Source organism: Neofelis nebulosa, chromosome X (assembly GCF_028018385.1).
Source record: "Neofelis nebulosa isolate mNeoNeb1 chromosome X, mNeoNeb1.pri, whole genome shotgun sequence".
Taxonomy (NCBI): domain Eukaryota; kingdom Metazoa; phylum Chordata; class Mammalia; order Carnivora; family Felidae; genus Neofelis; species Neofelis nebulosa.
The window spans coordinates 5,564,981-5,589,240 of NC_080800.1; the positions used below are offsets into that span (position 1 = coordinate 5,564,981).

The window sequence follows — 24,260 nt, forward strand, 5'->3', positions numbered from 1 at the left end:
GGATATAGGCAAGGCTCCCAAGAGCTTTTCAAAACACGTGGCCATGCTCAAATGGTAGGAAAAGAAGTCAAGTTCTGAAAGTCAGCAAGCATGCAGCTAAGAAGGAACGTGTCTGTCCTCCCTCAACCCCTGGATTTTGGGGGATCACCCTCACATAAGATGAAATATCAGAAGTACTTTGCTCTCTACCTGATGCCATGAGCTGTCTGTTAGGTTGACGACCCGTTATAAGCAAACATTTACTGTTGTAACCAAGTTCCCTTGAATTTCCAGTTTCCTTTTTTATGGCTTAGGGGTGGGTGATGGGGAAGTTGTCACCGGGTCTGCCGTCCTTATTGTCAGTAATGGAAGAATGTGTCCTTCTTGTGAATGCGGGAGGACTGACTACTGCCCTCAGCCCCATTCAGCTTCCTGCTACAGTGACATGGGCATGTTGCCAAAGACTATTTTTCATGTCAGGCTTTGGGTAAAGGCATTTAACTGTGCATTAACAAAAATATTTTTTCACTCTCATTTAATTAATTGGGCCAACTGACTTCACTATGAATTTTAAAATCCAGTTTTTAAAAGCCTTCAGTATGCCACCTTGAAGCATTGGAGTTCACAAAGCTAATAAATTCTTAATTAGGGTAATAAAATCCAACTATGCCCCAACAAAGTAAATTCCTTTTTGAATCTAACATATTAGGTGAGTCTTTTTCAATGGAAACAAAGATGTTCCTGTTTGTCATGCAAAATAAATGAGGATTCCATCCCAAAGTAGCCAGGATGTAGAAGTTGAAACACCTTGGGGTGCTTGGGTGGCTCAGTTGGTTGAGCGACCGACTTCAGCTCAGGTCATGATCTCACGGTTCATGGGTCCTGGCCCCGCATCGGGCTCTGTGCTGACAGCTCAGAGCCTGGAGCCTGCTTTGGATTCTGTGTCTCCCTCTCTCTCTGTCCCTCCCCTGCTCGCATACTCTCTCTCTCAAAAATAAATGAACATTAAAAAAAAATATTAAACTTTTAAAAGTATTAAATAAAAAAGATTTACAAAAAATAAATTTAACCCATATTGTAAATAGCAAACACTGAAAACTGTGAGATATTAATGAAAGACATTGCACACATAAATAAATGGAAAGATATTCCAGGTTCCTGAATTGGAATGTTAATACTGTTAAACTGTTCATAGTTCAAAAGCAATCTATAGATTCAATGGAATTTCTATCAAAATTCCAATGGTATTTACTTTACAGAGAGAAAAACCCTAAAACAAAACTGCAACAAATACAAATAGCCTCAGCAATCTTCAAAAAGAGCAAAGCTAGAGGCATCATACTTCCTTGAAAAAGGAAGAAAAGCATGCATGTGCAGGAAACCCAGCCACACTGTAGAACATTTGCTCGTTTATTAAAAACCCAAAGGATTGTGGGGTGCCTGGGTGGCTCAGTCAGTTAAGCATCCGACTTCAGCTCAGTTCATGATCTCACGGTTTGTGAGTTGGAGCCCCGCGTCGGGCTCTGTGCTGTCAGCTCAGAGCCTGGAGCCTGCTTCAGAATCTGTGTCTCCCTCTCTCTCTGCCCCTCCCCCACTCATGCTCTGTCTCTCTCTGACTCAGAAATAAATAAACATTAAAAAAAAGAAGAAGAAGAAGTAGAAACACCTCTTCAAGGCATAGGGAAAGTCATGAGCTTTGCCGTGTCTCATCTTGGAACTCTGGTTCCATACATTCTCCCGGTGGCCAGGATGTCATCAAGAAGCTGGCTTCTCTCGGCCACTCCATGATCTCTTTGACGGTGGCTGCCTCTGGTTGTCCCCAGCCTCAGTTCTCCCAGTACCAGATTTGTAGACAAAGATCTCCTGAACAGGACCCACCACCTGAGAGCCACCAGGAATCTGTTGTTTGCACAACAGCCTTTAAACTTCTACACAGAGGACACTCACATTTTCTACTGCTTCTGTCAGAAGCCACCGTGTCCCAAAAGTGGCAGAACTACCTCCGAGAGAACAGTGCAGTGAAAGACCCCGATCCCCATGCATGGACACCTGAGCATGAAATTCTAGGCATATTGTCACAGACAGATTTGGAGAGAGCTTTCCTGAGGCTGCAGGGACCCCCCAAACCCATCACAGAATGGAATCTGCATCTTTCTTTGTAGTCCTCTGCTCCCAGATGTACCATTTGGATTCTTTTTCCCCTGTGTGTCCTTAGGTGTTTTCTTTTGTTTTGTTTCTTAATCTGACTCTGATTATTAAGTTTGTTGATACGCAACAGTGTGCAATTTTCTTCTGTGCATAGGATTACTTGTTTACTTTGGGACAAAGAAGCTTATTTTTTTGGTGGCTTGAAAGGCTCCCAAGAACAGAATGGGTTGACTATGGTTCATTGCTCACATCTCCCTGCTGCAAGAGGAAAGGAGAGATGAGTTCAAGACCGTAGCTACGTACAGATATTATCACTTCACACAGGGCTCCTGTCGTACGTATGGTTCTTTAAAACAGAACTCCTCTCCTTACAGCGCGAAATGGTTCTCTGACATAGAAGTTCCTCTGTGTGAACGCGGCGAACTGTCCAAGATCCAGGAAACACAACACTGTAGTGTGGCTGTTGTTGGGTCCCTATGCACTGTTTGCATAATTATCATACATCGTCTTATCCGTCCCATTGTCCCAGTGGAGAAATCACTCTTATTTGCTTCTTGGCCTCTTGGTTGCAACAACAGCTTATAACACCTGAACTGTGTTTCATAAGCTGATTCTTGTCGAAACCTCCCATGAAACTTCATCCCAGGGAATCAGTTTTTGAATTAGGAAGCTTTGTCAGAGGGTGGAAAAGTAAACCTTTCCTAATGGAGACCCCTGTTCACAAAGGAGCCTCTGAATCTCGTTAGAGAATTTCTCCTGGAATAAGATGAATCATAGGAAGATGATTTGCATGTGTTTCTGTGTCTTGATTATTTATTTCATATTAACCTCTATGTGTTTGGTATTTCTGGAAGTAAAGGCCAGAAAAAGTATAATTTTAAGGAGATATAATTGTTATGGACAGGCAGAAGGGATACAGACATTTTCTTTAGAGAAAAAGACATTTTAGTTCTGAGTAAAAAGTGATTCTCCTTTTTCTGATGGAAAAGAGAAAAGAAAGGGAGCATACACAGAACAGCCAAATTGCTGTCACCCACCTCAACATTGGAGAATGCCTCCCGGGATTGTGACTGAGGTCGCCCCAGAGCAGCAAGTTCTGTGCGACATACAACAGAGGGAAACACTTGGCGGGCCCTGAATATGGTCTCTTCAGAGTCCTCATAAATCAAACCAGATCTGCCTAAGATTGGGCATGGGAGAGGCCATGCTCAGACAGACCTACTTGCCAGTGCATTTTGTAGAATCGAATCCCTGCAGCTTGAACATGCTCTTAAATGTAAACGTTGGATGAGACCGAACCTGCTTTATGTTGTTCTAATTAGCAACCTGCCAAGCTTGATTGTTGATGGGATAAATGGGTCATCTACGTTTCATTGAAGTTTTTCATTTTTTTTGGCGAGCAGCGGTTGGGGTGTGTGTGTATGTGTGTGTGTATGTGTTACTGTTACTTTGGTTTTTACTTCTTCAATATTTCTGGCGAAGGGTGTTGCCTCCAAATTGCAAATGGTTCCCGTCAGCAGATTCTCTGCTGATTTGAGAAGTGTTCTTCCGAGGGATCGTTTAAAGAGGTAAACTTCCATTTGAAGGAAAAGACTCTTGCACAAATCTTGGTCCTTAACCGAAAACCGAATAGGCGTAAACGGCTGCTAAATCTTTTTCCTTTTGCTATTTTTCAGGTATCCTGGCATCGTCAGAGTTCTCTTCCCCTCGTCTTTGGAAAGTTTTGCAAGCTGGGCCCCTCCTGTGTGTAGCCAACAATGATGTTTTGTGTCTTCATCCCGTTTGAAGGGCCTGGCACACAAACAGCCCAGCCTATTCATTCCTAGAGCAATTTTACATATGCAAGACCGAAGCCAAGATTAATGTCTTCATCCTCGACGTGCTCATTCAGACACGTTCTGGTAAGTGCAAACACTGGGATCTTTCACACGAGAAGTGGGGTTCCTGATCGATACGTCTGGCCTTGCTCACATAGCCACCTCTTTGTTGCAACTCAATCATCCAAATGGATAGTTAATAGAAGGACATTTGTTTTGTCCATCTGGAGTTCCTCCAGTGGGACTGAGATGGCGTCACCTGCCCGGGGGGTCATGTTGGCTCCCTACTGGGGCAGGGGTAGTGCCAAGCTCGAGAGAATCCCCCACATTGACTCCCCGACTCCCCAGCCAGCAGCCTCAGACCAGCATCTCATTGGAAAGGGAACTCTAGACCTCTGCATTTTCACCGGCCAGACACTCTGAATACACTCTGTGTCCTCAGCCCTGGCACTTCTTCATAGAGCTCTTTGAGCGTTTGAATGGAGGTGCTGGAGAAGTGCCCTTTCATTTGCTGTGAACACGAAGGTCATGCAAATGCGTGTCACCAGAGGTGTGCAGGTGGGACCAGACGTAGTGGGCGACACGGCAGCGGGGACCGGACACACACCAGGTAGGGATGAAGAGCTGCATTCAGTCCAGCAGGCGAGAGGTGGCTTGGAGACACGGGCAGGAGGTGTGCCAATGACAGGGTCGCCTTCTGGGTGTCCCCGCTGAGACACGGTCACACAGGAGAACCAATAAAGAGCCCGAGTGGGTTAGAGTTGCCATGCCACTGATTTTGCACAGAGCTGTTTTTAAAGGGACCGGTGACTCGCCCCAGCTTCTGTGGCCCCACAGTGAAAAACATAAAAGTCATATCCGATGCCTGACACAGACTTAGCAGGATTTCTTCCTTTCCCATTTATTTTATGGTGATTTCCTAATTTTTACATTTCAACGTTCCCTTCTTCCAACAACACGGCAACCTCTATTCTACTTCAATTGTACTTTATTATTTAAAGTCATGGTTTAAACTCAGGATAGTCTGACCCTGATCCCATTCTCGGGATCTGGTTCACCTAAAGATATAAATAGTCAGTTATCCGACTTTTTTACTTTGGGATCCTGTTTGAAATAACTTTTTCTCCAAAAAATTATCAGAAACTTTAACGTACATCTATCCTGATGGTTTCATGCTATATATATATATATATATATATATATATATATATATACGCATGTATATATATATATATATATATATATATATATACGCATGTATATATATATATATATATATATCCTGACGGTTTAATAATATATTAAACAAAATACTGGGAAATTCTCAGCTAAGCCTCCATTTAGTAAATATTCTATAGAAAATAAGTACTTGTTAGGTACAGAAGCACACTGACCAGGGGCGTCTCTTCCTATGTTTCTTTTTCTCTGAAATAACACCCACTATGAAAGGTACAGAAACATAATTTGTTTTGTTTTGTTTATCTTATTTTTTATTTTTTAAAAGTTACATCCAAATTAGTTAGCATACAGTGAGACAATGATTTCAGTAGCAGATTCCTTAATGCCCCTTACCCATTTAGCCCATGCCCCCTCCTACAACCCCTCCCGTAACCATCAGTTTCTTCTCCATATTTAAGAGTCTCTTCTGTTTTGTCCCCCTCCCTGGTTTTATATTATTTTTGTTTCCCTTCCCTTATGTTCATCTGTTTTGTCTCTTAAAGTCCTCATGTGAGTGAAGTCATATGATTTTGGTCTTTCTCTGACTCATTTCACTTCGCATAATACCCTCCAGTTTCATCCACATAGTTACAAATGGCAAGATTTCGTTCTTTTTGATTGCAGAGTAATACTCCATTGTATATATATACCACATCTTCTTTATCCATTCATCCATCGATGGGCATTTAGGCTCTTTCTATACTTTGGCTATTGTTGATAGTGCTGCTATAAACATGGGGGTGCCTGTGTCCCTTCGAAACAGCACACCTGTATCCCATGGATAGATGCCTAGTAGTGCAATTGCTGGGCCGTAGGGTAGTTCTATTTTTAGTTTTTTGAAGAACCTCCATACTGTTTTCCAGAGTGGCTGCACCAGCTTGCATTCCCACCAACAATGCAAAAGAGATCCTCTTTCTCCGCATCCTTGCCAACACCTGTTGTTGCCTGAGATGTTAATGTGAGCCATTCTGACAGGTGTGAGGTGGTATCTCATTGTGGTTTTGATTTGTATTTCCCTGATGATGAGTGATGTGGAGCATTTTTTCATGTGTCGGTTGGCCGTCTGGTTGTCTTCTTTGGAGAAGTGTCTATTCATGTCTTTTGCCTATTTCTTCACTGGATTATTTGTTTTTTGGGTATTGAGTTTGAGAAGTTCTTTATAGATTTTGGATACTAACCCTTTATCTGATATGTCATTTGCAAATATCTTCTCCCATTCTGTCAGTTGCCTTTTACTTTTGCTGGTTGTTTCCTTCACTGTGCAGAATTTTAATTTTTTTAATGTTTTTATTTATTTTTGAAGGTGAGAGAGAGAGAGAGAGCATGAGCGGAGGAGGAGCAGAGAGAGAGAGGGAGACACAGAATTCGAAGCAGGCTCCAGGCTGTGAGCTCTCAGCACAGAGCCCAATGCAGGGCTCAAACTCACAAACCGTGAGATCATGACCTGAGCCAAAGTCGGACACCTAACTGATTGAGCCACCTAGGCACCCCCAGAAGCTTTTTATTTTGATGAGGTCCCAGTAGTTTATTTTTGCTTTTGTTTCCCTCGCCTCCGGAGACATGTTGAGTAAGAAGTTGCTGTGGCCAAGATCAAAGAGGTTTTGCCTGCTTTCTCCTCGAGGATTTTGATGGCTTCCTGTCTTACATTGAGGTCTTTCATCCATTTTGAGCTTATTTTTGTGTATGGGGTAAGAAAGTGGTCCAGGTTCATTCTTCTGCATGTTGCTGTCCAGTTTTCCCAGCACCTCTTGCTGAAGAGACTGTCTTCATTCCATTGGATATTCTTTCCTGCTTTGTCAAAGATTAGTTGCCATACGTTTGTGGGTGCATTTTTGGGTTTTCTATTCTGTTGCATTGATCTGAGTGTCTGTTCTTGTGCCAGTACCATACTGTCTTGATGATTACAGCTTTGTAGTATAGCTTGAAGTCTAGGATTGTGATGCCTCCTCTTTGGATTTCTTTTTCAAGATTGCTTTAGCTATTCGGGGTCTTTTCTGGTTCCATACAAATTTTAGGATTATTTGTTCTAGCTCTGTGAAGAATGCTGGTGTTACTTTGATAGGGATCGCATTGAATATGTAGATCGCTTTGGGTAGGATCGACATTTTCACAATATTTGTTCTTCCGATCCAGGAGCATGGAATCTTTTTCCATTTCTTTGTGTCTTCTTCAATTTGTTTCATAAGCTTTCTATAGTTTTCAGCATATAGATTTTTCACCTCTTTGGTTAGATTTATTCCTAGGTATTTTATGTTTTTTTGTGCAACTGGAAATGGGATCGATTTCTTGATTTCTCTTTCTGTCGCTTCATTGTTGGTGTATAGGAATACAACTAGTTTCTGTGCATTGATTTTATATCCTGCAACTTTGCTGAATTCATGAACCAATTTTAGCAGTTTTTTGGTGAAATCTTTTGGGTTTTCCATATAGACTATCATGCCATCTGCAAAGAGTGAAAGTTTGACCTCCTGGCCTATTTGGATGCCTTTTATTTCTTTGTGTTGTCTGATTGCAGAGGCTAAGACTTCCAATACTATGTTGAATAACAGTGGTGAGAGTGGACATCCTTGTCTTGTTCCTGACCTTAGGGCGAAAACTGTCAGTTTTTCCCCATGGAGGATATTAGCATTGGGTCACTCATATATGACTTTTATCATCTCAAGGTATGCTCCTTCTATCCCTACTTTCTTGAGGGTTTTTGTCAAGAAAGGATGCTGTATTTTGTCAAATGCTTTCTCTGCATCTATTGAGAGGATCATATGGTTCTTGTCCTTTTCTTTTATTGATGTGATGAATCATGTTAATTGTTTTGCAGATATTGAACCAGCCCTGCATCCCATGTATAAATCCTACTTGGTTGTGGTGAATAATTTTTTTAATGTATTGTTGGATCCGGTTGGCTAATATCTCGTTGAGGATTTTTACATCCATGTTCATCAGGGAAATTGGTCTGTAGTTCTCCTAATTTGCTTTTTATATATTATCTGCCTAAGGGATGGAGAAATAGCCGTCGTTTGGAGAGCACCACTAAGGCCGGGGACAGGGTCTACTTCTGTCTGTACAGTCTCTATTTCAGCCACTCAACTCTGCTGTCTGAGCACATAGGCACCCGGAGATACGTAATTTGTAAAAACAATACACAACAGGTGTGCCTGTGTTCCAGCAAACCTTTATTTCCAAAACTCGATGAGGCCCAAATCGTAGTTATCTATTCCCTACATGATGCCATTATCACTCTGTTGGAGAATACCCTGCTCTGTTTGCCCTTGGATCTGTCCACACCTCCCATCTTTGTAGTGTGCTGCACCATGGAAAAGGCTCTTTTCCCTCCTGTGCTGTTCCTCATAAATTCCAAAACGGAAAATCACCTTTGTAAGTTTCTGCCGTCATCATACTTTGTGACAAGGTCAGTCTTGTTATGTCAGACATTTATTATCCTGTTTGAAAGTGCCTATTAGAAAAGACTGCATTGTGGTTTTATTGGAGGAAGAAGGCCTTCAGGCATGATCCCTGGAGAGATTAGAGAATGGGCACCTCATGAAAATGTGTGTTTATTGCAAACGCAAGGTGAGCTAGTCGGACCCAGAAATCAGAATAATGAGAAGTGGCTACTGTTGGAAAAGAGGAAAGGTGCTTCTTGCTTCCAGGATTTGAGAAAGAGAAAAGATGGTCATTCCTGTCCACAGTTATTCTGCTCAAAAGGGTGACGTATGCAGCTCCTTTTGTGTGAATAAACACCGTTGTAAATTTGCATGACTCAGGGAGGAATTTCAGTTAGCCATATTCCTGCTTACAGGTGATGTGTTTTCAGTTTTAAACTTTGGCAACAAGATAAACCTTCTCTGCTGGAGTGACATGAAGGGGCTGATAGGGTTCAAAGTGAAATTTGTGTCTCTGTGTAAGGGGCCCCTTTCCTTCTGGCACGCAGGAGAGTGTTCCTTCTGGTTGATGAGGCTCCATGCTGTAGATATCTAATATTAAACATGAGGACACCGAATATTCAGATCAATCTGAAATCAAGAAGTCAAGAGGAAACAAAAAGTCCAGGCACCCTTTGTGTCCAAACATGGAATGGCTTGATAGGTTCCTTCATTTTCCTTCAGGGATCTCTGCTAATTGGTATTAATTATTCATTTTGCCTTTTCCATCCATCCACTAAGAACCTAGTAGTCTCTGTAGCATACAAGTCTATCATTAAATTTCACTCAGCAGCAGTAATTCTCTAGCTAATGTTTTGTGAGCACTTGGTAAGTTCTGGGTGATGATGCCTTGCAGATGTTCATGAATGACCTCATTGCATCTTCTCTGTATAAACATGGGATGGGTTCTATCATAATCACTGTGTAGACGATGGCAGTGGGTTGCTCAGGGTCACTGGTTTGGATCAAGGATTTGAGTCAGAATAGTTCGACTTCGTGAACCTAGGGCTGTAAAGGTTGATATCAAGGCCAGGAGGATTCTGCTTTCGTCTCATGGAGCTTGGGGTTTCAGGAAGCAGCAAAGAACAAGGGAAGCTGTGTGCCTCTTTGCTTTTGATCCACCAGGTTATCTCGGGAGCAGAGGGTTAACTTTGTGAGGAGGCTCGAGCCATTATTGGGAATTGCATGAGTTACCTATCATTGTGTAACAGACGGAACAGCATAAAACACATTTGCAGTCTTGCAGTTCCCATGGGGCCAGAGTGTGGGCGTGACTTAGCCGAGTCCTCTGCTAGGGTCTCACATGGCTTCCGTTGAGGTGTCAGCTGGTGCTCCCATCTCGTCTGGAAGGGTGGCTGGGGCAGGATCTGCTTCTAAGCTCCCTGAGGTTGTTGGTCGAATCTGGTTCCTTGTGATGGTGGAATTCAGGGCAGAGCTGAAAATGCAGAATAGTAACCTAGAGGTTCCAATTTCAGAAAAGGGGCTACCACCCTCTGGCTGGGCAGATGGAGCAGAGAGGTTGGGATTATTGTTTTAAGTCTCTAAATTTGTGGTAGTTGGTTACGCAGCAATAGGGAAGTAAATAGCATCGCAAAATGGACAGAACGTAAAAGCACAGCTTGGTGTGAAAATGCGCATATAGAAAGGGATATAGATAAATGTTGTTTACATAAACGTGAAACACTATGAAAATATGTCATAAAAGGCGGTGAGCAAATAGCTCATAGGGCACATGTTACATAGTTGCCGATGAGACAGGAAGGGGATACAGGTGAAAGGGAGCACATCGTGAAGGACAGAGGATCTCTACGTGGACCAGTGCGGTCACGTGCCATGATCACAGAGTGTCCAATGTAATTTACCCAGTCTCCTGCACCAGAGATTCAAGGGCAGGGTGTGTTTTAAACTATCACTTAATGTATTTTTCTCAGAAGGTGGTTGAAGCAAAAGTAAGCAGAAAGATGCCCCCCACCACCTTGTACATATGCTTAAACTGTTAGGATAGAATTATTTCGGTGGACAAATCATTGTTCTCTGGAATTTTGCCAACCTAAACATATACACACTGCTTCTCATAGCTGGATAATTACTCCGTACCTTATTAACTGTACCCTTTTTTTCCCTATGTGGATGCTATCGTGATTTCTGCACTGTTAGTCTGGGCAGGAAATGGCGTCAAGAAGCAATTGTCTTGTAAACTTGAGAGTCATGAAAAATGAATATGCGTTGGGTAGTGATGAGAGGAACTTCTCATCACAAATTCCAGATTTGGAAAGCAAGTTCTCTGTCCAGGCTTGATTATCCTCATGTATTTATTGAAGTCATCACAGCTAGATTTGTGTATGCATTTGTTACCTTTAATTAGGCTCCTCTCCTTCCACTGTGTTGGGGGAAACCAGAGGAAGCCAAAGCAAACATGCCGGGACTCTGAATTTGGTGATGATGGCACTCTTCACGGAGACACTGTGGTTTCTCATTTTGAACGAGCAGTTGCTTCCCTGGCCTTCTTTGTTACGCGATGTTGGGTAGAGCATTGTCTGCAGGCCATGACCTCATCACAAGAAGACATCTGAGAAGATGAACAAACAGTGCGTGCCTGTGATTTCCTTTCCACACAGAAGCTGAGAAGCAATGAATGCATTTGAACCTCTCGAAATCCCTTTTATGTGCAGCTCTCAGGAAATAGGGTAGCCCCTTGTCATCGTTAGTGATGTTTCGGAAACCCAGGTCTCTTAAAACTCCTGGGTCTTCATCATTGATGACTTGACCACCGTGACCCACTTACGAAGTCTAGGTGCAGATTCAACGTGAGCTCCCCACTGTCACGTTTGGAATCCTTGGACCCGCAGAAGCCACAGGAAATCTTCCAAATGGCTTGTTTATCGCATCTGGTGTCTTGACCTGACGTAAGACCAGAGGAGGTGCGAATACAGAGTGCTAGCTTTCATTGACAAAAATAATTTCAGTGATTAAAGATACGTCCATTACCAGTAAGACAGAGCTTGAGGTCACTTTTTTTGGATCTGATGTTAGTTCAGAGTGAGAGACAAAAACCCAGATAATATGTGAATGCAACGTCCCTTTTTATTCTCTCAGAATATTGTAGGCATTGTGCTTGGCACACACAAAATAAAAGTAATATGAAAAGTGAAAGGTCCTCCTCCATATAACCCCACCATAGTCTTCCGTGGGGTGACTCATATGAAAACAAATAAAACCAAAACAATCATTGCGCTCCATGCACATATGTTTAAGGTGAAGAGAGAACATGTGGGGATACATAGTCACAGACAAGTTTACTTCAGAAATGGTTTTGAGGGGCGCCTGAGTGGCTCAGTCGGTTGAGCTTCTGACTTTGGCTCAGGTCATGATCTCATGGTTCATGGGTTTGAGTCCCGTGTCGGGTTCTGTGCTGACAGTTCAGAGCCTGGAGCCCGCTTCAGATGCTGTGTCTCCCTCTCTTTGCCCCTCACCTATTCATGCGTGCTCTCTCTCTCTCTCTCTCTCTCAAAAACAAATAAACATTAAAACCATTTTTTTAATGGGTTGGAGCCAAGCCTTAAATATAAATAGTTGACCAGGGAAATGGTTTTTAAGGTGGCAGGAGACATAGCTGCATTACTCATGGGCATTTCTCTAGCGCTAGTAACTTAGCGATAATTATGTGTGTCTGTGGCACAAAATATACAGGCAGGCACACAGCAAACTAGAGAGGTAGTTTGATAGGCCAATTCATGAAACATAGGCTGTGCCATAAAAATCCACGTGGACTTGATCTTTATTGCCAGTCAGCAATAGTGGAAGAACAGTAAACCAGAGAATTGCAGTCACATTTGCACTCTAGCGTGGCTGTTTTATGGACAGTCTGGAGGATGCGGTAGAGAAAGAGGCAGACGACCTGGCTAGGCTGGACAGCAGAGAGGTCACAGCTACAAGTCGTCAGAGAGACATCCAGTGCAAACTCTGAAAATACATGCATCCGTACATGTTTAGGTCTGATTAACAGGACTTGGAGACTGTTTAACTTTGTTATAGAATGTTATAGAATGACTTACAAGTCCATGATTAAGGCCAGAGGTTATCAGAAGACTAAAGGAATGTCTCCTTCCCTGACTCTGACCCAAGTAGGGAACAGAAGAGGGTTGGCATGTATGTATGATGCAGGGGCTGGCAGTGAAGGAGTCAGTCAGATGTAGGATACAAGGAGTGTGAGACATCTGTTGGCCAGCGAGTAGAGACACCTTGTTGATAGATTGAAATATGGATCTGGAAGTGAGAATGAAGTTATAAATGGATTTAGAAGGCAAGCATGTTGAGGAAGGAGGAAAGACGTGTGTGGGCATATCTGTAAATTGTGTAGCAGGATGATGGGAAGACCAGTAGGGACGTCAACCAAATACCCAAGGACCGCACATTCTAGCGAGATTACTTTAGTCCATTAAGGTCAAACACCTACTTCTTTTCGTAGGAAATACAATTCTGATACCATCAGCAATCTTTCCGTAAACTCTGCTCTTGGTATTTAAAAAAAAAAAAAAAAAAAAAGGAAAAGGCTTTGCTTTTCTTGAAGCTGACTCCTTAAAACCCACAAATGCTTGTCTCTCTGATGAGAGTCTCGTTATTATAAATCAGATGTGCTTTGGTTTTCAAACTGAGTTTCTGCTGTATTTAAAAATTCAACCAGGGGCACCTGGGTTTCTCAGTTGGTTAAGCACCCAACTTCGGCTCAGGTCTGAACTCGCGATCCGTGAGTTCAAGCCCTGCGTCGGGCTCTGTGCTGACACCTCGGAGTCTGGACCCCGCTTTGGATTCTGTGTCTCCGTCTCTCTCTGTTCCTCCCCTGCTTGCACTCTGCCTCTCTCTCTCAAAACTAAATAAACATTAAAAAACATTTTTTTTAGTTATACATTTTTCAACTTAATGCATAAGTTGCCCTTTCAATGTTGCAATGCCCATTGTTTCATTTTATCTCAGAAGTGTAACATGCTCTATGCCCTCAGTTCGTCATGTTTTAATGATACCAATCTAATGTTACCTTTTATAGTTCTTCAGTATACTCAGAATAAATGCTCTAGAATAAATAAATACTCAGAATAAAGGCTCTAGACACTTAGAGATGTAGATGCTTTGGGCAAGTTAAAAATCATTGAGAACATGCCTGTGAGAGTGATGCTGTTAAACTCCAGGTTATACAGTCTACCAGTTCTGAGATTTACAGTTCACAGGCAACTCTCTTTTGAGACCTATTTCTTTTTAATTAATTTTTTAAATGAAGCAAAGCGTGGAATTGATCTTAAATTATGAATGTGTCCTGGTTAGAAAACTACATTTCATGAAAGAAAACATTTTTTTTTTTATAACCTATATGAACAAACCTTAAAACATCTCAGTATTTTTATCCTTTCTGCCAAGAATTACTACAAGTTCTTTTCTTTGGGATTTCTTTAAACTGTGTGTGATGACTCTTTTCCCTACTAATCATACACCTTCTTCCTCTAGTCTAACACTTGTTAGACTTGCTTTTTTGTTTCTTCTTAGGATCCAGGGAGGCCCAAGCATATTCTGTAACACGAGCACACCCAAGACATGCACCCCCCCCCACCACATCTTGACCTTTGTCTTGAAGAAGAAAATCATGGTATTCACATTTTAAAATCTCATTCTTTTTTTTTTTTTTTTTTGACTTAAACTCAAGTTAGTTAACATACAGTGTAGTCTTGGTTTCAGGAGTAAAACCCAGTGATTCATTGCTTACATATGACACCCAGTGCTCATCCCAACAAGTGTCCTCTTAATGCCCATCACCCATTTAACCCATCCCTCCACCCACGTCCCCTCTACCAACCCTCAGTTCATTCTCTGTATTTAAGAGTCTCTTATTGTATGTCTCCCTCTTTTTTATCTCGGTTTTCCTTCCTTTCTCCTATGTTCATCTGTTGAGTTTCTCAAATTCCACATATGAGTAAAATCATGTATCTGTCTTTCTCTGACTGACTTATCTCACTTAGCAAAATACCCTCTCATTCCATCCACATTGTTGCAAATGGCAAGATTTCATTCTTTTTCACTGCCAAGTAATATTCCATTGTGTATATATACCGCATCTTCTTTATCCATTCATCATTCGATGGGCTCTTTCGGGCATTTGGGCTTTTTCCATACTTTGACTACTGTTGATAGCATTGCCATAAACATTGGGGTGCCTGTGCCCCTTCGAATCAGCATTTTTGTATCCTTTGGATAAATTCCTAGCAGTGCTATTGCTGGGTCATAGGATAGATCTATTTTTAATTTTTTGAGGAACCTCCATACTGTTTTCCAGAGCAGCTGCACCAGTTTGCATTCCTACCAACAGTGCAAAAGGGTTCCCCTTTATCTACATCCCCACCAACATCTCTTGTTTCCTGAGTTGTTAACCATTCTGACAGGTGTGAGGTGGTATCTCATTGTGGTTTTGATTTGTGTTTCCCTGATGATGAGTGATGTTGAGCATCTTGTCATGTCTCTGTTGGCCATCTGGATGTCTTCTTTGGAAAAGTATCTATTCATGTCTTCTATTTCTTCACTAGATTATTTGTTTTTTGGGGGGGGTTGAGTTTTGTAAGTTCTTTATAGATTTTGGATACTAACCCTTTATCTGATAATGTCATTTGCAAATATCTTCTCCCATTCCATCAGTTGCCTTGTAGTTTTGTGGTTTCCTTCACTGTGCAGAAGCTTTTTATCTTTCTTTATACACTAGAGAATCATTCCAGCAAATAAATTTTAATAATTTCTGAGGGGTCTGAATCCCTTCCCATCTCTGGACTTGGGGATATGTCCATAGACTTTTGCTTGACCTCTTATAATCAATAACTTAGAGAAGAATAAAATAGATGATTTTTCTTAACTAAGTTGTCTGTTTTCCCCTTTTTTCCATGACTGCATATTGGAAACACATAACATTTTGGATTCTAGCTATTAAAATTTTAACTATAGGGGCACCTGGGTGGCTTAGTCGGTTAAGCGTCCAACTCTTGAGTTTGGCCCAGGTCAGGATCTCACAGTTTGTGGGTTTGAGCCCCACAGTGGGCTCTGTGCTGACAGCATGGAGCCTCCTTGGGATATTCTGTCTCCTTTTTCTGCCCCTTCCCTGCTTGCTCTCTATCCCTCTTTCAAAATAAAAACAATAATAAATAAGCTAAAATTTTAACTATAACTTCACATTGAATGCTAGCCAGGTTTTGGAATGATACATGCCTACATCATAAACTTGCCATTTTAATGTTAGTCACCATTATCATAATACAAATGGTAAATGGCACTAATGGAGAATGTTTTTTTAACTTTAGATATCTCTGAAACAATCTCTCCACCCATTTGCTACTTATTGTCTGTTGATACTATTTGTCTTCTCTGCTGATAACAGTTTCTAGAAAGTTAGAGTCATGCTTGTGTTCCTGCTACCACTGAGAGGGTATGGAGATTCCCCTGATACATGTAAATTTCTTTTACCAAGGGCAACTTCCCCTGGGTCTTCAGAGCTTCTCCCAAGATAATCCTTATGGCAAATAAAGCACATTATAGGGTTTCATCATTTGTTCCCCTTACAACCCATTAGAGACCTCAGAAACCATTGCCTGAAACTCTTACTGTAGAGAAAGATTATTCCAGAGAAATCAAGCAGCCTGCCCTGGGATGCCATGAATTATTGTTAGCAGTGGGCTGATTGCCGTTTTCATGACATAAAAGCTACTTCTCCTTCAGTAAACATTTTAAAATGCATATTCAGTGTCAAAGATCATACTAAATATTTTCAATCCACAAGCTAGAAGAGTATCTGAAATGTTAATTTTTTTTAGCTGTTAAGGTGAAACTTACCGAAAAAGTTTTCTGTAAGAATGGAAGATTGTAAAAATATGTGAGCTTAAATGCATGGTCCTTCAGATTCATTTCTTCTATTTTTTTACCTGCCTAAAAAAAATGGAAATAAAAAGTTAATTAAATGCAGTGGGTTCAGCAAAACATAATGATATGCTAAATGAATTTTATGGTTAGGGAATTTTAATTTAAAAGAATTTAGGCAGAATAATTTGATGGTAAAGGACTGTGACTCTGATAAAGCAAAAGCAGTTGATGAGCCATCGTGATGGAAGAAACAATTCTGTCACACAACAGTTCTGTCAAAGACAATTTTTGTACAGAATTTCTTAATGTAGCATGTTTCAAATTGTCTCTGGTAGAAAGTAATAGTGTTTCCTTCAAAAGCCAATGACGCCCATCTTGATATAGTGATGAGCAACTTAAATTTATTTTTTTTTTAATTTTTAATGTTTTTATTTTATTTTTGAGAGAGACAGAGTATGAATGGGGAGGGGAAAAGAGAGAGGGAGGTACAGAATCTGAAGCAGGCTCCAGGCTCTGAGCTGTCAGCACAGAGCCCGACAAGGGGCTCGAACGCACGAACTGTGAGATGCGTCGGATGCTCAACCGACTGAGCCACCCAGGTGCCCCTAGTGATGAGCAACTTAAAACAAAATTTCCAAACTTTTTCTCCTTAAACATGAAGTTTATTCCTAAGAATTTGAAGATTCTCTTAAAAATGATTTCTTTCTGAAGTCTTTGCAAATTATTGTCAAGAGCAAAAGCCAGTGTGACTCCTCTCTCCTTCAGAGTTTCACCGTTATTTTAACCTTCCTTTAAATAGAATATCAAGGGGTGCCTGGGTGGCTCAGTTGGTTAAGAATCCAACTTCGGCTCAGGTCATGATCTCGCGGTTTGTGGGTTCAAGCCCCGCGTCGGGCTCTGTGCTGACCGCTCAGAGCCTAGAGCCTGTTTCAGATTCTGTGTCTCCCTCTCTCTCTGCCCCTTCCCCCCTCATGCTCGGTCTCTGTCTGTCTCTCAAACATAAAAAAACATTAAAAAATAGTTAAAAAATAAATAGAATAGCAAGCACAAAAGAGAAATGCAAATTAGCGTTCTTTCCAGATAGTTTCTAAAGTTTTCTTAAATCTGAGTCTTAGTCTCTAGCTCTTTCTGATTAGTAGAAGGGCACAATGTCAGCTTTTAAAAATTTTTTTTACTGAAAATACCTCCAGAACCTCCTTCCTTTTTATTGCTACCATCAAAACTCAACATACATATACATATATATGTATATATATGTGTGTGTGTGTGTGTGTGTGTGTGTGTGTGTGTGTGTGTATATATATATAAAATGAAAAAATTTTAGAAGCAAAAACTCAAAAATAAAAAATATATACATATAGAAATAGCTGACGTATGTCACAGCAATGAATGTGAATGAGATACATTTATCCACCTATTCAAAACAAAAGATTCTCACACTTAGATGCATGCACACACACACACACACACACACAGAAGATTCCAGAGAGTAGATATAATAACCATTACCATCTTCACAAACAATAAAGTGAGAAATCAGTAACAAAGTTTACAAAACTCCTGGAAAGTAAAATAAAACCAATTACCAAGTGTTAAGTGTAGAGTAAAAGAGAAAATAGAAACTTAAAATCCAAAATCTATAGGAAGTAATATTTTTATTGTGGATAGCTGAAATATGATTTGAAGAAATTTCATAAGTTTCAGTAATTCATGAATAGGAAAGAAAAGAGCATTCAACTGAACTTAACTGAAGGTAAAACTAATGCTTTCCTTCAATTTTGCTGTGAACCCTAAACTGGAAAAAATCTGCATTTAAAAAAGAAAAAAAGTGATAAAGAAGTAAAATGAAATTAAGCATTAGAAAATAGACAGATGAGGGGCTCCCGGGTGGCTCAGTCGGTTGAGCATCAGCTTCTTGGTTTTGGCTCAGGTCCTGACCTCACAGTCATGAGTTCGAGCCCCAAGGTGGGGTCTGTACTAACAGCATGGAGCCTGCTCTGGATTCTCTCTCACTATCCCTCTGTGCCCCTCCCTAGCTTATGCTGATGCTGTCTCTCAAAAATAAACTGAAAAAAAAAAAAAAGAAAAAAAGAAAACAAATAATAAACCCAAGTGTTGACTCTTTGGGAAATGAGTAAAATGAATAATATAATTTAAAAGTTGTTGATAGCATAAATCCAAAATGTGAAATAAAGAAACAATAGGGGAAATTAAACATGTTCTAGAAGGAATGATGTAAGTCTATGGAAGTGAATTTGAAAACTTTATAAGAACAGATACTTTTCTACATAAGAAGGTACGTATGCAGAACTATTTTGATAATTTTTTTCACAGAAAAGGACAGTGGTGGGTACATGTTTCTGAAGAGTTTCCCCTGTAGATCTCAGTGCAATCTCTAGTTTTCTAATTCAGTGGGTGAAGAAAAGCCCATATAGACAATAAGTGGCGATGTGTTCTTCTTGGTTGATCCTGTGTCACCTGCTCAGTAAGACAGAGGGGACTCAGAAGCCTGAGACACAAACACCGTGCCAGGCGGTGAAGAGTCAGCGGGTAGATAGCAGAAACCAAGACCTAGTGCTTTATTATGTAACTTACCGGTTCATTCCGCATGTCCTGTTTGTGGGTAAGTCCCACATACGGCCCACGTCTAGCCGTAGGACCGAATGTGACAAATCAAACACTGATGATAGCCAGTGTGAGAAGTAATGTCATTGCGTGTTTCTCTATCTCCACTGGAATATAAGACAGCAGTTTTTTCTGTGAGCAACTTCGTGTTCTGGACTTGTGTGTGAGGTTGTTTTCCATTCCATCCGTGAGTCAGTGCTGAACTCACCACCATTTTTCCGCATGTGTCCCTTCTCCCTCACCACAGAAATGATCGTAAACGGAAAACACAAAGCTGCACCAATCCATCAAGTTTGACACTGAGCTTGTTACTAATAAGTGCCTTTCGTGATTTTTAAATCCTCGCCAGCTGTTTAGAAGTCATTGAGGACCTGAAGCACGTTAGGCTGCTTCATTTCCCAAGCAAACTGAGTTGTATCGATGGTGTGTAAATTTCTCCCACTGTTATTTTTAGATACGACTATACTGGGGCAGATTAACACATTTGACCCATCTCAATCCAGTTTGAAAACAGGAAACATGTATAGTCCACGCTTTCTATTGAAGTTTCCAGTTGCTAATTTGAACTCATCCGCCTCTTTGAATTTTGTGAAATCTGGGCCCAGATGAAGAATTTGTAGATGTATTTAATTCCAGTGCTCTCCCTCCTGAGTACAGTAGTATGGGTGTAGCTGTGCTCTCACATAGGCACCATTCTGATCAAGTCTGTTCCGTTATGACCACTGTGTGCCCTTTCTCTCTCATTCCACATTGGAAATCACCCCTGACTTTAATACTTTTTTTCCGTGCCTGTGTTCTCACATAAACTTTATGTGAGTCCAGAATAAATACTTGTCACCATATGTGCCCTGAGCAACTGAGACAGAGAAGTCCCTTGGAACCCACCAACTGGTCACAGAGGCAGCTATTTGCATGGTAACGCCCATGCGAACCAAAATGAGGAAATTTATTATCTGAAAATTGTGACTTGGTGGCTCCCGTAAAATTGCTTCATGAGATATAAACCTACTAATACCCCTTGTTAAGCACAGGCGGGGCCATAGTTGGATTTAGGAATGATCAGTTTTGAGAAAGAAGGCCCTGTGGCTTGAGCTTTGTTCCAAACAAACGGTGCGCGTCGGTGGGAAGCAGTGGTTTCTCAGGGATTCTTTCATCATGAATCTGCTTTTCAAAACAAATAATATGAGATTGAAATGATTGATATTCTAATTCACTTGCAATTACTTCTAAATGTTTGTATGAGGTAAGTACAGAAAGTCTACCAAGTTCAAAACCTGTTTTATGGGGTGCCTGGATGGCTGTCAGTTAAGTGTCTGACTTTGGTTCAGGTCATAATCTCAACGTGCAACAGTTCAAGCCCCGCGTCGGGCTCTGTGCTGACAGCTCAGAGCCTGGAGCCTGCTTCAGATTCTGTGTCTCCTTCTCTCTCTGCCCTTCCCCTGCTCATGCCCTGTCTCTCTCTCTCTCTCTCTCTCTCTCTGTGTCAAAAGTAAATAAATGTACAATAAAATAAGACCATTTTTAATTTAAAACAAGATGTTAATGATACAACTGGGTGGTATGCCATCTTACAATTATATATGAGCTCCAGAAACATTTCTAGAGCAGATAAAATGTTGAACGTAGATGGAATCTTTCATTCTCTACTATGTCTGTGATTTTAGCAATAATCCCAGAGCTGAAGGAAAGTAGAAATAGCAGTATAGAATGTATTATTACACACATATTTTACATGTCTCCATCATTAGGAATTATCTGATACCACTCACTGCCTTCGGTATTTGTAGGTCATACCATGAAGCGTATGGAAGCAGAAAGACTTGTATTCATGTGTTAGTTCTCTCATGCACCAAATGATACACTTTAGGGCAGGTAGTTTTGACCCACTGAGCCTTGGGTTCCTCATCTGTACAATGAAGACATGTGAGGTCTAAGATAAACATAATGTATCATGTCTTGAACAACGTACAATTACTTTCTATTTTGACTCGACTCTTTTGACTCCCATAAAACACGTAGTGAATCATTTCTTTTCCTCTTGCCCTTTGATTTATTATTCCTAATCCAGGTTTCTTTTCCAAATGTATGTGAGGCAATATATAAGACCCCTGTTGGTAGACAAAATGTCAAGGACATGGAAGTTGTTGGAGGGTAGCTGAAAAGTTGACATCGAGTTTCTGGGAACCATGGTAAGCAGAGAAACAATGAGTTGAGTGGGCTGGTTTCCGAGGACACCTACCATCTCGTTAGAACAGACGGATGTTTTCCTGGATCTGAGTGGTGCTAGATGGCACATACGTTTATGTAAGCTAGGCCAAAGATTGTATTGTCCATGGTCGTTTTTAAAAATGCAGCACAGGGTTGCCTTCCATTGGTTCTTATAATCAAGCTCTTGGTGCTGGAGGAGTTCCCTCTCAGCTTGGGTTCTGGAAGGCTGATACTCTGCTCAGTCTTGGATTACTTGTCTCTTGTGTGGAAGGCCTTCTACCTGGTGTCCCTGGAGCCCCATCTACTCCAGGCAATCACCAATAGCAAGCAAGGGGAGGTAACTTGCCCGAAACAACCCCCGGGGGTTAAATAACCCTCCGTGGGACAATTCTGAATGTTGTTGGGAGAGTGTTCAATTGGAAGAAGCTGTATGTACAGACAGATGGTGAGAACCTTTTCTAGCTGTTCTTGTGTGCTGAACCTTCTCCCTTCCCCGGCGGTCCTTCTTGGAATGCCTCTCCAAATAAACTGTCAGCCCCTACATGCTGGAATTAAGGTCTCCTTTGGGGAAATCCAGACTAAGACAGATTTCAATCAGAGTCAAAGCCTGTTGAAAATTACAGATTTGCAAAGGCTTTTCTGTGGGAAAAAGATGAAGCCAAAATAACATCCACAGTATCTGTGTAGTGATCCACCCTGTTGCACGAATAAAGTTTAAACAACCTCGAATGAATAAATAGTGTGCACCGTCTCCCTGCATGAGTTGGTTGAAGCAATCGGCCTAATGTGAAACGTGTTAGAGGAATAAACAGAAGATACCAGGGGTGCTGGTAACTTTGCATTTTTTTTTTTGATCCGCTTATGTGCACTTTGTCAGAATTATTTGTGAATAGACCAGATTCATTGTGAAATTGTCTGTAGTTTTCTGCATTGTATTATATTGCAGTGGTAAGTCTTCCTGTCAATAAAGTGACACTGGAAGCCACCCACGTTTAAGATTTCTGATTTGCAGTTAAAATGCAGCCATCTTCCATTGCCTTTCTATGAAACGCACCGATTCCTCGCTGGTAGGACTGTGGGGAGACCCCAGTTTTACGGGTAGAGTGCTCAGCCCTGGACTGCTAAAACCAGGAATTCAAACCACTGTTTCTTTGCCCTGTGTTTTTAAGGGGCATCATTCACCTCTTCTCAATATCGGGACGGTAGGTGGCATGGTGGTAATTTATTAACAGGGTAGGGGCAGAGAGAGAGGGAGACACAGAATCCGAAGCAGGCTCCAGGCTCCAGGCTCCGAGCTGTCAGCACAGAGCCCGACGCGGGCTCGAACTCACGAGCTGTGAGATCATGACCTGAGCCGAAGTCGCAAGCTCAACCGACTGAGCCACCCAGGCGCCCCATCCTAACATAAATTCTTAACCTAGCTGATGGGTGCCCAATGTCCCAGCAAGAAGACTTTAATTTGTCTTGAAGAAGTCTTTAATCAGGGTTCCTTGAAGGCTGGCGGAGAAAATCTGATGGTTTTGCTGACAAGAAATAACAACATCTGCCCATATCCTGGCTGTGTTTTCACCCTAGGCTCCTTACAACATCCAACTTTAGCACAACCAACAGCCCCTCCACGGTGAATCTTTTTCTCCATCATAAATCAATTATGCTGATTTCGGAACTTCAAACAGTCAAAGCTATTGAATTCAACTATTAAATTTATCAGTGATACCTCGCATTTTGTAGTTTTCATTTGACCATAATAGGTGCCTCAAACCCTTGTGTTTTAAGTAACTGTTTTTACAAAACCTGGACGCTCATCAGACTCAAAGCTGGAACACTTACAGACTTGTAAGAGCCACTGGAGTTCGGTTTCATAATGTCCTTTGTGTGACCCAGGCTTTGTATCTTTAATTCCACATACAGTTCTGAAACACAAGCTGGCCTGAAAAAGATTTTTAATACTTGAATTTTCAATGCCTCAATCAAGAATCAATTTTCATACATACATTTACACTGCTTTCTATTTTCCTCCAATGAACAAGAAAACACTCTACAGTTTCTGTGTGAAATGTCAGTCAAGATCCGTGGACTGAGAAGGCATACCTCTCCCTAATCTCCTCCTGATCATACCCAATTAATACAGATTCAGCCAAAATCACAACCAAATCAGGAACTCCTGGCTTCTCTTCTCAGTACACACTCATGGTGTATTCAACCACACAAGATTTTGAAGACATGTCTTTCGATCCAGCAATGGGCCAGGGTTGTGGACAAGCATGCTTGGCAGTTCACCATTCACGTACCTTGCAAACAGGCCTCTGTTAACAACATATGAGGTGATCGGTGCCTGGAGGGGTCATGGAAAGAAAACCCACTGGAGATCAGGAAGGGCACCGGGGGCCTGAGAGGTTCAGAAAGCTTTCCCAGAGGGGCACCTGGGTGGCTCAGTGGGTAAAGTGCCCGACTTTGGCTCAGGTCATGATCTCATGGTTCATGAGTTCGAGCCCCATGTCGGGTTTACTGCTGTCAGTGCAGAGCCCACTTGGGGTCCTCTATCCCCCCTCTACCCCGCTGCTTCTCTGTTTCTCTCTCTCAAAAAAAAAAAAAAAAAAAAAAAAAAAAAAGACAGCTCCACCAGACCACAGGGCCTTTCAAGGGAGAAGGGAGTTGATTCTGGATGAGTGGTCAGGCATCAGGAAGATTGTCCATAAAACAGGGCAGAGCATGAGTGAAAAGATGGCCCAGGTAGGAAAGGATGTGATGTGGGGTTATCGAGGCTGGTAGAGGCCATGGGGAGCAGAGATTCACTCTTGAGTGGAGACCTTGTAGGATGGTCCAAGTGTAAGCACTTACACAAGGAGCGTGAGGACGTGGGTTCCAATTTCAGAAGAGCCTGTGCCACTGAGATTCCTGGCAGCAGCCGTTGTGGTCCACGAATCGTGTCCTCTCAACACCCGGTGAAAAGCACACC

At 41.6% G+C, this 24,260-nt stretch overlaps 1 long non-coding RNA gene across 7 annotated transcripts in view; it reads left to right on the plus strand.

Moving 5' to 3' along the window:
- LOC131503113 (uncharacterized) overlaps nucleotides 1-24,260 on the plus strand; it is a 545,963-nt gene that overhangs the window by 288,492 nt on the left and 233,211 nt on the right. For all 7 annotated transcript variants that reach the window (XR_009257328.1, XR_009257325.1, XR_009257327.1 and 4 more), the window contains one exon: nucleotides 3,804-4,028. This is a non-coding gene — a long non-coding RNA (uncharacterized LOC131503113). The remainder of the gene's footprint in view (nucleotides 1-3,803; nucleotides 4,029-24,260) is intronic.